The 14034-nt window shown below is 33.6% G+C and overlaps 1 protein-coding gene across 5 annotated transcripts in view; it reads right to left on the bottom strand.

Moving 5' to 3' along the window:
- ATF7IP (activating transcription factor 7 interacting protein) overlaps positions 1–14034 on the bottom strand; it is a 136954-nt gene that overhangs the window by 103489 nt on the left and 19431 nt on the right. The window contains exon 1 of one of the 5 annotated variants that reach the window (XM_007503694.3): positions 9505–10513. The exons of the other annotated variants lie outside the window; for them this stretch is intronic. The gene's annotated coding sequence lies outside the window, so the exon portion shown is untranslated. Of the gene's footprint in view, positions 1–9504; positions 10514–14034 lie in introns of those variants that run through there. 5 annotated transcript variants of the gene reach the window in all.

Raw genomic sequence — 14034 nt, 5'->3', positions numbered from 1 at the left:
ACCTTCAAAGTACAATCAATTCTCTCAGCTTCCTGGGGTACTTAAGAGATTTTTTCATTCATTTTACTTCTATATTCAGCACTTAGCACTGTGCCTGAAAGATCATAGATATTTAATAATACTTGACTAATTTTTCATTTCAACATAAGAGCATATATTTCAATCAATCTAGAACTTCTGTCAGTTGCACCAAGTAACATTTTATGGGGTATGAAGTCTCCTAAAGTTGATAACTTTAAAAAGAATCATAGATTTATAGATGGGGGTGACCTTAAAGGCCAATGGCATTCCCCAAAAACATCTTACTTCTAGTTAATAACATGGGCCCAGGATTTAACCTCAGTCTTTTTGGATCTACTTGAGATTTTTGTCCTCATCCAATTCCTAAGGTAAAAATTTCCAAATTTCATTCATATCATAATTCTTCCTTTTAAAAAAATCTAAATGCATCTTTTTCAAAATTCAAAAGAAATGCCCAATTCCAGAATAACTCTATGCTTACTACCTCCATTATTTTACAGTCTTCAATCATATCACAGATTTCTTTTATTGTGAATCTTGAAATTTCTCAGACTTGTGAATGTTAAAAATTTCCACATTGGGGAATTCCACTGGAATCCTCCATTGGAACAATTCCCTACTGGGAACATTCCCCATTTTGACAGTGAGAACTCTACTTGGATCAGAAATGGGAGGACCTCTGCTCCACCCGTACTTGGGACTGCTTTGGGGGAGAGAACTCCTTGCTAAACAATGAAAGTACTTTAACCCATACTTATAACGAGGCAAAAAAGTTCTTTAAACCATGCCTATTTTTAGAAGTAATATGATGGGGTGCTAAGTACCTATTAAAGGTCAGGCAACTTGTAAACTTGCCAGGAATAAAGAGGTGAAAACTTATTCAGAAGTTTTTCTGGTTCAAACTTACTAAAGGGATTAGTCAACCCAGCAGTGAATTCAGAATGGGCTGTCCCTTGGAAAACGTCTACTGTGATTGGTAGATGGAAGGACTTAGGGGAGGTGACATAGGAGAAAACCCTCTATATAAGAAAGAGATTCTCTTGAGAAGAAATCTCTTATGAGGATCGCTTGAGAAGAAAATCTTTTTGGAAAAATCTTTTTGGAGGATCCTTTTGAGGAAGATCTCTAAGGAGGCTCTGGAGAAGGGAAGCTCTTGGAGGACAATCTCTAAGGAGGTCTCGCTGGAGCTCCTCTGAGGGGACTCTGTCCCTCTGGAGGCTCTTGAGAGAGGCCCTTTGAAACAGTCTCTGGCTGGAAGGCTCTTTGAGGAGGACTCTGGCTGGAACTCTCTCTGAGGAGACTCTGTCACTAGAATCCTTGCTTAGACAGACCTTGTGGTGAGTGATACAAGACTGACTGACTGATCTCTCTCTCTTAAGACTCAGGTCTAGGCCATATTGGTTTGAGGCCCTTCATACTTATTCCTTTCTTACTCTTTCTCTCTTTTCTTTAATTCCTCAATTGTATTATTAATTAAATTCTCTATAAAACCCAGTTGACTTGGGTATATTCATAATTGCGAACATTTCCCTGGCGACCACCTTATATTTGATTTAAAACCAAGATACTGTAGTGAAACATATTTTCTGCGGTCACAAATTTACTCACTCACTCTTATATCTACTACAATTTACATCTTCACTATTTTACTCACTACAGTTTATATATACCCTTAACTCTTTTAACTGCCACAGTTTAAGGCCTTCCAACTATTTTAATTATAACAGTTTATGGCATCCACTATTTTAAATATTATAATATCTAATAAGATATATCAAATCTATCTATATATAGGTACATATTACACATCTATATAAATATATAGACATATTACATATATCTATATAAATATATAATTAGATAATACCAGATTTATTATATCTAAACTGAAAAAAGTTACAATCTCTCCTCTTGATCATTTTAGTTGCCCTTTTCTATATCTTCTCTAAGCATTATATTGAGGTCCAGGTAAATTTTCAAGGCAAATTACTTGCTTTACTTGAGGATTTATCACTTTTCCTTTAAATTAACAGTAAAAGGAAAGTTGCCAAATATTTTCAAATCATGCCATGTGTAAAATAACTGCTTTGCCAATACATTTCTGAAATGTAGCCATTTAAAATTATTATTGGAAAAGAGAAATAGCAGGCAATGAGTTCTAAGCAAAAGAAAACATTTTTTGATATATATTCCTATTTTGGAGATTTAGGAAATTCAAGGATGTATTTTAGCAATGATCCTTTGATGAGAAGGGGTGAAAGCCTTTGAAGAAAGAGAAAAGATTTAAAAGAGAACCCTTGGATAACTTATTTTATCTTTAAAATAAAAGATGTTTGAAAATACTTCATTTGGGGGTACTTAAGGACATAAAATGGAAGTAATAATTGGAAGATGTATAGAAAAGGAGCCAAAAAAAAAAACCTGGATTAAGAATCTGAGTTGTTCACAAATCTCAGCTCTGCTGCTTACTATCTATGCTATCACTTCATTACTCTGGGCCTCAGTCTCCTCACCTATATAGTGGTGATATAGTAGACAACAGTACTGAATTTGGGAGCCAGGCAGGCATACTGGAGTTCAAATCCTGATTCAGACAATAATTTGCTGTGTGAATCTGAGAAAGTAACTTTTCTTACCCTAATCTATAAAATAGAGATATCCTCTCATCTTTAAAATAGGGATAATGCCTACCTCTCAGGGTCAAAAGAAATAATATATGTAAAGCATTTGGCAAACTTTAAAGCATTACATAAATTTTGGCTACTATCATTAAGGTCCTTACTGGTTCTAAAATTTATGAGCTTAAGATAAGAATTTATTTAATTCAGAACCATCATAGGCCTTCTGTCTAACTATATAGACAATCTTCATTATGCACCTAATAAATGTGCCTGATCAATATGTTGGGTATCAAATAACAGTATGGCATCTATGGAACTGACTTTATTTCAAAATATATATCTACTTTCTTTCTTCTACTTTAAAGCCAACTGTAAAGATGAATTTAGAGTTGTGACTTTAAAACTAGATTTAAATGGTCACCAAATAAAATTCCCAAGTCAGTCTGGAAATTTATGGTAATTTAATTAATATAGAAGGAAGGAATTTAAGGAGAAGAGAGAGGGAGAGGAAAAAGTTAATTTAAACTACTCTGGCTCAGGCTGAGCCAAGCAGGAGTTAAAGGCCTTGGCCAAAGGGGCCTCCGAGTCCAAGGAAAAATGAAGTCAGTCTTATCACTCACCACGAGATTGTCTCAAGGAAGCTGTCTGAGTGAGCTCCTCCAGGCTGAGTTCCAGGATCAAACTGGCATCCAGGCTGCTCACAGGAAATGATCAGCCAGATCCAACTTTCCAGGGAAAGAGGTCTTGAGAGACGAAAAAATCCCAAATATATAGACCTTTCACCCTTGTGTCTCCACCTCTAAATTTTCACATCTACCAATCACATCAAAGGCTTTCTCCAGGACTGTCCATACTTTTAGTTCTCACCTTCTTTGATTAGTTTATATCTTTTGAGCTACTTCACACTTCTTTGTTAAATTCACCTTTTGTGAGTTACTTGACCTTTTTATGATTAATTTAACCTTTATAGTTACTTAACACCTTTTTGTATTAAGGTCTAAAAATGGACTTAGCTTAAAGTTCTAGCTTTACTGTAAGGTGAGAACTAAGTACCTTCATTGTTCAATTAGGAGATTACAACTTTATCTTCCCCTAAAGTATGTCTAGGTAGGGTGGAGTAATGTCCGTAAAGTACTACAAGACATTCCTGATTCTGTTAAAGAGAATGTCTTCACTGTTACAATCAGAAGATAGCTAAATCAAATCTTCTAAAGTACTGTCAGAGTAGGGTGGAGTAGTTTTAAAATTCACACTACTATCCCTTTCATCTCCCTTTGTCTTCCTCTGCTATTTTTCCTTAAGATCTTCCACTGACACCAATGCTTAGCAACTCTAGCAACATTCACAACAAAAGAAGCTCTACCATATGATATACTAAGTTGGCAGAAAGATAGATTTTGAAGATGTGTATTTTATACTTTGTTCCATTACTTACTATTTGCCTATGTGATCTTAAAACAAATCTTTTCACTTTTCAGTTTCCTCAAAAATAAAATAAGTTGGCCTAGATCAGTGATGGTGAACTTTTTAAAGACCAAGTGCCCAAGCTGCAAACCTCATGCCACATATGAGCCCTTGCCTTACCACAGACAGAGGAGGGAGGAAGCACTCCCATTGGGCTGCTGGGCAGAGGAGCGGGTCATGTGAGAAATGTCCTCAGGCATGTGTGGAAAAGAGGAAGAGAGAAACCCCCCTTTGGCATACTTGGGCATACATACCATAGGTTTGCCACCATGGGCTTAGATAATATCCTTGCCCAACTCTGAGTCCTGGAAACCCATGAACCCCTGTAATAGTGGTTCCTGAATGCATGGATACATTTCTATACTAAAATATGACAAAAAAAAATAATACTCATTTATAATGATTATCTATTTAAGATCACAGTTTTAGGTATAGAAGAGATCCTAGAAATCCCAAGGAGGTAAGACATGCAAAAGAGCTTCCTGAGTGAGGAAGTTCCGAGTTGGAATTCTATCTCCCAATACCTACTAGTTCTACAACTATAAGCAAGTCACCACCTATCTTACCTGTAAAGCAGGAATATTAATGCATAGTTTACAGAATTGTAGTAAGACTTAAATAGAACATATATAAAGCAGAATACAAAATCAATTATTATTATTGTTTTTGCTAGTATTAGTCATGTAGCATAGTGAAAAAAAAATTGGGCAGAAAACTTACTTCACGCATTAGACAGATTCAGATTATTTAATTGGTGATAATCTTCCAGGGCAACTAGACAGTGATTACACCATTAAAAGACAGAAAACAGTACTGTTTGATTAGAAGGAAGAGAACAATTTGTAAAAGTTTTGTGTATTTATACAAACATACATACATGTACACATACATAAACAGAAACTTTTTGTATCTATACACATAAATACATTACATATAACATGTAGTCTAAGCAAATGCTGAAGGAAAGGATATGTGACACCATCAATAAACAAAAAAGATATAAGCTGGCATCAGAATGAATAGTTTTGAATCCTATCTGTTTCTAATCATATGATCTTAAGGGCAGTTTTCTCTGTATTTGGATTAAAGATCTGGGATTAAATTAACTCTAGGGTCCTTTGTAGTTCTAATCTTCAATTATTCTATATGTAATGAGTAACAAAATTTAACTGAATTCTAATTGATGTGATAGCTAAGAAGTAATTTCTAAAAATTTCAAGAAAAATTAAAATAATTGTAAAACTCACTTCTTACATAATACCCAATTATGTGTTCCCAACATATATCAGTATAACTCTAACCAGAAAGCAAGTTTCTTATCTATTTCAGTAAGCTAAAAACCAGTAGTCCCAAGAAAAAGAAGTGGGAGGAGGGAAGGAAAAGCACAATATTAGACAGGAATTATAAAATTATAGTTACTAGATTTTGTGTTATGTGTATATGTACACCCACAGATATTTTTAATAATCTGTCAAATAAATAGCTAAGAGAATCTATTATCAGCTTTATAACTAATATTCTATTTTTATGAACAATAAAAATTTAGCTATTAACTTCACTATATGAATGGAATCCATGGTTTAAAGAAATTTGTTAATCTAATCATCTCTATTGACCTATATCATGAAACAGAATGGGCATTCCAAAGTAAAAAAAATGTGACTTCAATATAAGTAAAAACCCCAAGTTTTTTTTCCAGTCATTTAAATTCATGTTCAGTCATGTTCAATGTTTCATGGCCCCATTTGGGATTTTATTGCCAAAGATACTAGAGTGGTTTTCCATTTTCTTCTCAGTTCATTTTAGAGATGAGGGAAAAGAGGCAAACAGGGTTAAATAACTTGTCCAAGGTCACACAGCTGGTGCTGCAAGCCACATTTGAACTCAAGTCTTTCTGACTCCAGGCTCAGCACTCTATCCACAGTGCCACCTAACATGTAACAAACTATTTTATAACATTTAAAAGGAATCTTTTCTATCTATATCAATATCTGTTTTAAAAATAAATCTGTATCAATATCTAATTTTTAAAAATAATCAATATCTAATTTTAAAAAATATTCATTATCAAAATATAAGTACCAGAGAAATCCAGTACTGGAGGAATATAACACTAACCACATTAATTTTAACAGTTAGCATTTATAGAGGCCTACTATAATTTGATCCTAGAAGCAAAGGAAGAGATGCAATCTGTGTTTACCATTAAAAAAATGGTTACCTTAAAAAATGAAAATTTTTTTATCCTATCAGGATGAAGCTATCCAAAGAAAATCCCTCTTGAAATTTCAAATTAATACTTTAAAAAGCAGGTAATGCTTTAATTTTGTAAACTATAATTCTGATGACAACCAAAATCAGTAATATATGGTATTAATTAATGTGTTCTTTTACCATTTATGGGAACTTACATATTCCTTCATAAAACCTTTATGCTTTAAAAAAAATTCCTCAAATCAATTTTAAAGTCCATAAAGGTGAGGGATACAGAAATCACAGTCAGTAATTTTTCTACAAAAAAAATTAAGAATGCTGAACATTCTTCAGAAATTACACAGTTTGGGGAAGGCAGAATTAAGAATCGAAATGCTTCAATATCCTAAACAATAAATATAAAATAACTAGCAATTTCTCAGGGATGAATAATACAGTGTGCCACACACAGGTTTTAAAACATCCACTTTTATAAATAAATGCATTTAACTGCAATATATGCTAGCAGTTCATATAGGCTAAGAAATGTTTTATTTCTTTGATGTCATTAACAATATAACATCCAGATCTAGAACATTATCTGTTCCACTGTACTTAGACTAGTGAGACCATATTGGAAGAGTTATTCTGAGGTACCACATTTTAAGAAGGATATTGAAAACTGCAGAGCAACTGGAAGAAAGTAAAGGTCTAGAAAGCATATCATAGGATTTGTGGAAGTAAGATGAATATTCATTGAAACAAGTATTTTTAAAATCCATCTTTTGAAGACATTCAACTAGAAACTTTTGATTCTATTATACCTTAATAGAGGCTATAACTTTCTAACTAGATCAATCTAAAAGTAGATTTGGCCATTTCATGAAGTGACCTATCAATATTCAAGAAAAAGCTTCTGTTAGGATATACAGATAAGGAATTTATGCTGGATGACTTAAAATTATACCTTCCAATTTTTTCTATAATCCTATATAAAATTGCTTTATGATGACTAGATTATTTAAGAGACAAACAATAAAATTTAACTTTAACATTCCCTAATGTTATTATCTATGTTCTTTTCATTGTTTCATTATTTTAAATGCCTTTGCTAGTGTTTCCTATACTATTACTACCATTCCTTATCTTCTTTTTTCACAATTCAATATTAAAAAATACTTATTGACTATTATATGTAAAGCCCTACAATAAAATCCTGTCTAAATGCATCATCATGTTGTATAGATGATCCCATACAACACTGTTCACATACAACACTGAAAAGGCTCCAAGTTCAATCTCTCTCTCTCTCTCATCTGAGAGTTCTTCTATGGAAAAGCTAATATATCTCTCAAAGGGTTGGCTATCCAAGGAAAAAAAAAATTTTTGGCCACAGCAATTCTAAGGAATTGAAGGAATTTGGTGAAACAGGCATTGGTGAAAAAGGATATCCATACCAATGAAATATATCTTCAAAGTACATTCAAAGCACTAATGCTAAATTACTAGAACAGAGAAGATGAATACAATTTGTTTTCTAACTTTCAGTCTGATAAGGAGGATAAAAACATCTAGCCAAGTGACAATGACAAAATGGATGCATATAAATACAAAGTACTGGGAGAATCTCAAGTTAAGAGAGCTAATTTCCTACTAGTGAGAACACAAGGAATAGAAGTGTGGCATTTCATTTGTGCCTACACTATCCTATTTTCCTCTTAGTTTATCTTTTGTTATGGCTACTTCTCATGCCAGTGGATACAAGGACATCTGTGTACTTTCCTATTCTGATTGAATTATACCTCATATCTCTCCATTAATTACTTAATCCTTTCTCTTAGTCTTTATATTGATCTTCCCAAGCCTTTACAATCAATATTCTCCCACAGGAAAGATACTTAATTCCTTGATTTCTATTCCTTCAATAATGCTGATTATACCTAAAATGTCTTCATTTCTGAAGACTATTTAAAATGAAAACATTTGTATATTCAAAAGGCTGACATGTACAATTGAAACGTGTACACAAATCACCTTCAAACATTCAACAAATACAACACATTAATATTATCCCAACAAGGCTGCATGCACTATTTAGCCCCCAATCTTTGGGTTGTCAGTATTGTACAGTAGCAGCAAATATTCTATTCCCAATCATGACCTTGAGAACTGGAGCTTCAGAATGAAATTAACACTTTTTTATTTTGCTGCAGGGACCATAAAATCAAGAAAATTAAAAGAATCCTAAAAGAAAACCATTTTCTCTCTTGTTTTCCCCTACTAATAATCCTCAGCAAAATAGTTAGTGATATACTTAATTTTTGTCCACTTTGGTACTGATATCCTTGGTGCACACTGATCTTATATAGGCAAACAAACTTTCAACTCTATACACAAAAATATATAAACATACACATTATACATATAACATTATATAATTATAATATAATGTGTACAGAGCCATAGCAATTATCTATATTCCTTCCGAAGTCAACCTAATTGCTAAATTCATTTTGGTCTTGCATTCTAAATTACATTGCTAAAATCATTAACAAGGAAAAAAATTATGAATGATAAAAATGAGATAAAGCATGCTAAGAAGTAATTATAGATGAAAGTACATATAAAACCCATATTAATCTGATCAATTCTAAATGGGAAAATATAAAGTTTGCTTTTGAATGGAAAATGCTCCTCTAGTTCTTATTAAATAGAATTATACCAAAACCTTAGACTCAAGAAAGATCACAAAAATGTCACATCTCCACATACACCAATAGGTGTCACTCTACATGAAAATATAATCACAGAATGATATAACACCTTAAATTGATTTGTTTATATATGTATTATATATAGGCATACATGTAAATATCTATATGTAACTTTTATGTCTATTTTACAAATATACTGCACAATAAAAATGTTTTAGATCATTTTATTTTGACTTAGTGCCTTTTTATGAACTAGACAAATTACTCCTTTTGTTCTAAGAATATCACAATTTAAATTATTCAAGTGTCTAGAAATATACATATGCACCTATGTACATATTAAGACAAGCAAATTGTCTTAAAAATTAATATTTAATTACAAAAACAATCATTGATGATCCCAGTATTTTTAGAAGTCAAAAACATCCCCATTGGTGAGAAGCAGTTGATAGAGGCCTAAAAAGATTTTTAAAAGAATTTTATTTTCTTACCTGTGGACAGCTTAATAACTGCAAAAGAATTTCTTCTGTATAAACCAGACACTCTTAACTTCATTTACATTAACGTCAAAATTCAAATGAGTCTTCCAGGTCAGCCATTTTGAGCCTAAAAACCTCATTTGGTTTATACTTATGCACAAATATAATAGATTGGAAAGACAATAAATTAATGCATTGCCTTTCATACAATGTCTATATTTGCTAAGTAATTTGTCCAGAAATTATATCTGACTAAAATATACAAGTCAACAACTGCCAAAAAGCAGCAGTGTCAGTAAAGCTCACAAAACATGCACAGTACAGACACCAAAATGCAACTGAATGTCTAGTATGCTTTCTGTGCTGCCAACTATTAAGTCTGCAGCAACTGTGTGCGGTAAAGAACCTCCTACATACCACACAACATTACTAACAAGCAGAAAGGTATTAAAATAGAACACAAGAGAGATGATATTTTTTAAATGAATAGATACAGCTCTTATACATTCTACATATTCCATGTCCATATTTGGATATCAAATTCCTCATTTTCAGATTAGTGCTATTGTGTCAGTTCTAAAAGGCTGAATTCCTACACACTCCAAGAATAAAGTCCATTACACATGTTATTTGCTACCCAAGCCCAGCCAGGCTGCAGTTACAGCTAGCTGGCCTAGTAAGAACAATTTACATAAAGGCAACTCTCATTTCATGGCTAAACTAAAGCAGGATATTGCTGAATAAACCTTCCCCATCCCATCCAACCCTTTTTTCTCCCTCCCTGCCATGACTGCTTCTAGAATACAATTTATTTGTGTAAATAATAATTCAGATCTAAGTCATAAAAGAAAGCTAACAATTACAAATGAAAAATATCTTAACCCAAAAAGTATTCCTTACCTATCTTATTCTTGGGATAGCACAATAACAAAAAAAAAATCCCAAAACAATGAAAACTAAGCCTAAATAAAACATGTACACTGTTATAAAGTAGCACTAACATATTTTGTACTGTTAAGAATGGAAATGTCAGTAATAAATGTTAAGATCAACATGCCATACCATTTACTACTATAAAATCTAAATAAATAAATATATATGCCTAAATATAAAAGATTACTTCATTTAAAAAAAATTTGTGGTGAAACGAACTAATGTTTATATCTATAGATAGGGGAGAATTCTCAACAACAAAAGAAACAGAGGATAGATAAAAAAATGGAAAATCCTAAATTATATAAAATGTAAATCTTCCTTCTCCAAAAAAAAAATCAATGCAACTATACAAGAAACTAGAAAAGGGAGGGAGAGGGAGGGCTGAAATCTGGAGTATATAGGGAATTAATCAGCTTTGTCTCCAATAATTAAATGGTAAAGAATGATAAAAGTTTTGATTGAAATGATAATAGTGCCTTCAATTTCTTTAGGGCCTTTTTTACTTCATGCAGCACACACATGGCTCAAATGTTGAAGTCCAAATGTGTCTGTCCACTCTTCTCTCATTGATAGAGCAATGGGTTGTCATATATAGCACTACATTCTAAAGCTGTGTTGGTGAATTTATGGCACACATGCAGGAGTGTGCTGGAGAGGGATGTTCCCCTCCCCCTCTCCATGCACACCTGAAGGTATTTTTCACATGACCCTCCCCTCTGCTCAGCAGCCCCAAGGGAACACTTCCTCCCTCCCTCTGGGGTAAACAGGGGGTTGGTATTTGGCCTCTAAAAGGTTCACCATCACTGTTTTATAGGTATTTGAGTTTATCCCTCCTTAGAGGTCTTTTAAGTAGAAACTAGACAAACATTTGTCAGTTATATTCATTAACTGTGGGAACTCTTGTGTTTTCCTTCAAGCTTCCAAACTCTGTATAATTTAGTGTAAGTCTATATGTGATCTTATACAACTTTTTTTTTTTGGTCAACTGACTTCCCTCTAGTTTTAACTTTAAACACATTCATATGCTTTGTTTAGGTCCTTTGCCAAGCTGTCAGCAAATAAATTTATACTTTCTTAACGCCACGTTTATTCTTGGCTTCCATCTCTCTTTGCTGGGCAAAAAGATTTAAGTCTCTGATGGCAGAGGAGAGTTCTAGACACTTATTCTCCTTGCTGTTAAATGGTAATACAACAATTTGAGTTTATGTTTGTTCTCTTATCCATTTTTTAATGTCAAGACCTTGTTTAAATAGGTCAGGCAAGAGTTGCCTCATACTCAGGCCACATCTCATTTTTCTTCTGCTTTTGATCTTAACGTAATATTTTAAGTCAGTTTCTGCATCTGCTGATAAGAGATAGTACAGCAATTTCACTGGTAGGTAAGCTTCTTCTGAAGTTTAAGCATTCTAAGGGCTAACCTTGCCTATTTTAAGATTAGCTAGACTCACTGTACAAAGGTAATTTATTTGGAAATGAATTCTATGATCATCATCAACTTATTTTTTATTCTACCTTGTGTCTGTCATTATGCAACACTTCTTGGCTCATTTTGAATAAGGTTATTAACAAACTTTAAAATATTTCAATGGCTTCAAAGCCTTCTCTCCATTTGTAAAATTTAGAAAAAAAACTGTCAATACAGGCATTTATTTGGCTTTTTTACCTGTATGTACTACACCCCTCCAATGAGAGAACAGGTACACATTATTGTTCTCTGAGGCCAAGATTTCTCTTTGAATTTAATATGAATACTCTTGTGTTAGTGTTGCTTTCCTTTAGCATTACGACAGTGACTGTGCCTTGGTTTCACTTCTTCCCATTCTATTAGCTCATCTAAGTTGTCTTATTGCATCATAGTACTTCATTATATTATTCCATATCAAAATTTGTTCAGTCATTCCCTAATCAATAGGCACTCGTGTTTTTGCTGCCACATCCCTTAACTGTTCAACGTAGTCCCAGACCATCAACATTAATTTGTCTATACTCTACTCAGGACTACTATTAAACTACCTGGTAAACCAGTTGAACTCTACATCATTCTTTACTCTTAAATACCTTGCCATCCTGTCCTATTTCTGATTACACCTTTCCAAACCCCAACTTTGCTTTAGTCCCACTATCTATCTCCTTCCTTCTAACTCAAAGTCCTGGAGAAAATAAAAATATACAATACAAATGTATGCTAGCTAATCTCAAAATAGGCCAGGTTTAGCCATTAGAATGCTTAAACTTCAGAAGAGGCTTACCTCCAGTGTTCTTCAATTTAGAAAGAAAATATGTCTTAACCTCAGAGACCAATGAAAGTGCCCTACTATCTACTATCAGCAGAGAGAGAAACTGATTTAAAATGGACTGATCATGTGTGAGCATGTTACTGCCCATTATCATGCCCAATACTAGAAAAATGCTCTGTCTTGCCAGAAAAGCAGGCACATAGGCAGAGGTGAGAGAAAAGTAACACTCATATATCAAAGAAGACCTAGATTGAGAGAATGAGAATTCTGCATCATCTACTCCACAAATACTGGGAGTTTAAAAAAAAAAAAGTCATACATAAGCACATTCACCCCTCTCAAGCTTATAGCACTTTTATTTCAAGTAGACAGACTTAGACTAAGCACCAGGGCCTGTAAGTTAAGTTAAAAGCTCCTAGCCAAGGCTAAGGCTTATTATAGGTTCAAGACTAAGAAGGCACTCAAACTTATCTACTCCATAGCTCACATTTCTCTGACATCATCCTCCACTAGCTCCTCCTTCATTCCAGACTCCAATGAGGTGACTTTTTTTCTGCTTGTCAAGTCCAATGGGCTAGCACCTTTATACAAAACCCATTTTCACCCACTTTCTCCAACAAATTGCCCCCACTCTCTAATCTTACTCAATCTTCTGATTACTTCTCTGTAACCCACAAGCACTCCCATATCTCCCAAAATTCTTAAAAACAAAAACTCTCCCTTCATCCTTCCATCCCCATTAGTCACTGTCTTTTTCTCCTTCCCATCTCATCCTATGTATCTCCTCCCTTTCTTGGTTAAAACTCCTGGGAAAACTCTCTTCCCCCTTTCTAATTCTGGAATCATCATTACTGTCAATGCTCCTGGAAAGGGTATGTCAATCCACTCCACTCTGGTTCCCCTCATCTACCAATAACATTCCGAACCAAAATACCCCTCAATACCCATCTCCTTGGTCATCATTCCCCAATATATGTTATTGTCCTTTTATCTGTAGCTCCAATGCTTATCACACAGAAAAACCTTAGCAAATAATTTTTCATTCATTGATTCATGGTTCAGAGATTAAATTAATATTTAACAGAAATAATGTAAATTTTGTAGAATGATTTGGGCTGAATGATCTGTGCCCAAACCTTTTCATTTTGCAATTTTATGATTCTAATCCAAGTCCCTCATTTTAGAGAGTAAACCAGCCTGGAAATTAGGAATTTTCCCAGTGTCACACAATTAATAGCAAATCCACAACTTACATATTCTGATTCAAAATTCAGTCTTCTTTCCACTACATCATTAGATTTCATGTCAGACCATATCTATCTTTTACTGTGGCCATAGGCATACTATATCCTGTAATACCTCTATCAGT

This window comes from Monodelphis domestica, chromosome 5, assembly GCF_027887165.1.
Source record: "Monodelphis domestica isolate mMonDom1 chromosome 5, mMonDom1.pri, whole genome shotgun sequence".
Lineage (NCBI taxonomy): Eukaryota > Metazoa > Chordata > Mammalia > Didelphimorphia > Didelphidae > Monodelphis > Monodelphis domestica.
This window is presented reverse-complemented; position numbering and strand designations above follow the sequence as displayed.